Raw genomic sequence first — 2,830 nt, 5'->3', positions numbered from 1 at the left:
TTTTTTTTTTTTTTTTTTTTGAAAATCACTTAATTTTGTGATTTTTCATGAAAAATGCAAAATTACAATTTAAATCAGGCCCTATCTATGTGACATCTGTGCTGGGGGGATATATTACATTTATCAAGTTTTCTCTTCATTATGTAGTTCCACACATACTCTACATCCATAGTCTTTCCTTACTGACTTCCTTTCTCTTCTCCCCCTCCTCCCCCACTCCGCCCAGTTATCAAGCTTTTGTACATCTGATGTGGAGGATTCCATTAAGTTTTATTTCTGGGTCAAGTCAGACTCCACAAATGTCGCCCACACTTGCTGCCTCCTTTTCAAACTACTCGCTGATCAGTCTCCTTTTGATTCCCTCCACCTAATGTGGACCTCTCACCACTCTGGCATTCCTGCGCTCCTGTTGAAGATGTCAGTAGCAGAAATTAAAAAAAAAATTAATTGCATGTGAATACTCATGATGGCTTTAAATGCAAGAAGAAAAAAATGGATGCACTCAACTTTTACCAAAGTTAAATTTCTTGAAGTAAACGCCACCAAATGTATGGCATTTCAAAATACATAGGTATTGAAAGGTATTGTAATGCCTTGAATTTAGAACATTTACTGCCGAGTTCTTTTAATTTGGCAGTGCACTTTATGCTGATCTGAAGGAATCAGAGAAGAGAACTTCAGCCAAGGAGAACGTTCCATTCTGGCACAAACATTGCAAGGCAAAGGAGCTCTAGTGGGTCTGTACATATAGCTAATGTTTTCCCTTCTAGTCTAGTCCAACTTGGGAGAAAACCTCGTGGTAAACAGCAGTGCACAGATCCTCCCAGTTCTCACATTAAATAGGATTCTTGTGACTCAGAGAAATGATAAAAGTCTTAATATATGTAAAAAAATTGCTGCAAAATGGAAGGTTGTAAACTGTGTTCTGTGTCCATGAAGATTGGGACAAGAAGTGATGGGCTTGAACTACAATAAGGGAGACTTAGGTTAGACACGAGAAGTAACTTTCTAACTGTAAGGCTTTCTAAATACTGGATTAGTTTACCAAAGGATATGTTGGAAATCTAAAATCTCTTATTGGTGGAAGTTTTTAAGAGAAGGTTAGACAGATATCTGGCAGATTCGGGTTTAAGTATAGTTGATCCTTCCATGGAGCAAGGGGAGAGGGCTGATACACAACCTCCCCTTCATCCTTCCAGAAGCACACTCCACTGCTGTTGTGCAACTGTAGGTAAAGTTCAGCCACTCCTTTCTCACATCAAGTGTTGACTAAAAGGTTTGGTCTACCTGAAAGAGAGGAGGCATCTAACTCCATATATCCTCTGGGTTCCAAGGAACAAATATTTCCTTGTTCATTCTACCAAAGAACCTAACTTCCTAAATATTCTTGCATCATGGACCTTGCCAAACCACCCCGCATGAACAGTGATAACACTTCCACAGAACAACGATGCATGAGAGCACCATCGTCCTTCCCAATCCTCACCCCCATGACTGATTGAGGTCAACAGTACGTCAACGTTACTGTAACCATAACTCCAGTACAAATTGGGGACTCTGTCCCTTCGGAGCCGTCAGTGGTCTCCTAGCTAGCAGCCTTGACGGTTCTGCCAACAACAAGCAGAGTACTGGTTGGAAACCAGTTGTTAGGAATGATGAACTTCTGGATGGTGATGGCAACAAGTTGTTCCAATTTGACAAGAATTCTAGGTTAGTCTTGCAGCTGTAGCTCCAGGGTATGCTCAGTATCGATTTGTAAGAAAGTTGTCTTTGCCATCCTGAAGTTCTGCCTGCACTGCTAGTCAGTCCTGTCCCCCATTACTACCCTGTCTTTCCAGTCACTGCTAATTGCCTGAAACCAGATGCCTGGAGCCAGATGTGGTACTCCGCCATGTAAAGGTGCTTCAGGTAAATGCTTTCTGCACAAGTAAATTTTCAATGTCATTCTCTTGCTCCTTTTCCATTAGTCATGTTGCCAAGACATCAGTGGCCCTGAGAAGCAACAGGTCAGATCCATTTGCCCACATCCAAATGCACACACATTATACTGTTCCTGTTAAGCACTGATTGCAGTGCTCAGTACTGAGTCCTTCATACTTCCTGAGACCAATTCAGAAGTGGCACTGGCAAAATTAATGGATTCCAGAAAAATCATGGGAAGTTGTGAGTTTGACCTCCAGGTCCCAGGATTCTTAGAGCTCCATTGTGCATCCCAAAATGCACTGCATGAAAAATTAGAGCAGAGCTGTGGAACTGTGCACGAGGGAATATATGCCCAGAATGCTGAGTGATGAGTTTGAACTAATGCCGAAGTGGGTGAGCACAATAGTTAACGAGGACATTACCATAACAAAGTGGTATGGACACACTTCAGTCTGCTACAGTTAATCTTATGCATCTAGAACAAACCAACAACTTCTGTCTAACATCACTATGTAGACGAGACTAATGTGTATGACTGAATTGAAACAAAAAGCACCCTAGCTTCTAAGATGTGAAAATTTACTCCCAACAGTTTTGTGGCTTGCTGGCCTGTTCAAAGGCAAATTCAGTATGCCATATAAACCTTCCCTTTACTACCTTTTCCCCACTGTAATAAAATAATTTTAAGATCAGAAATATACTATTGACTAAATATTACTTGAAATTTAAAATGACAAAAGCTATTGTGGCTCTTTCAAAATATGTGGTTTTAGTTGGCTGGGAGTTTTTATTATGGGTTTTTTTTGGGGGTATGTGGCTGGGGAGTGGGTGTGTGGGTGGCTGGGGTGTATGTGTGATGTGGTGTGGGGTATGTGGTTGGGGTGGGGGCTGTGGGAGGGTGTGGGTG

The 2,830-nt window shown here is 41.6% G+C and overlaps 1 protein-coding gene across 5 annotated transcripts in view; it reads left to right on the top strand.

Annotated features, from left to right (window-relative positions):
- Positions 1-2,830, top strand: part of PLAG1 (PLAG1 zinc finger) — a 55,304-nt gene that overhangs the window by 19,367 nt on the left and 33,107 nt on the right. The gene's annotated exons all lie outside the window — the stretch shown is intronic.

This window comes from Gavialis gangeticus, unplaced genomic scaffold (genome assembly GCF_001723915.1).
Source record: "Gavialis gangeticus isolate Ggan-Ray unplaced genomic scaffold, GavGan_comp1, whole genome shotgun sequence".
NCBI classification, from domain to species: domain Eukaryota; kingdom Metazoa; phylum Chordata; order Crocodylia; family Gavialidae; genus Gavialis; species Gavialis gangeticus.
Note: the sequence above shows the minus strand (reverse complement) of the source record. Positions and strands in the feature narration are given on the sequence as shown.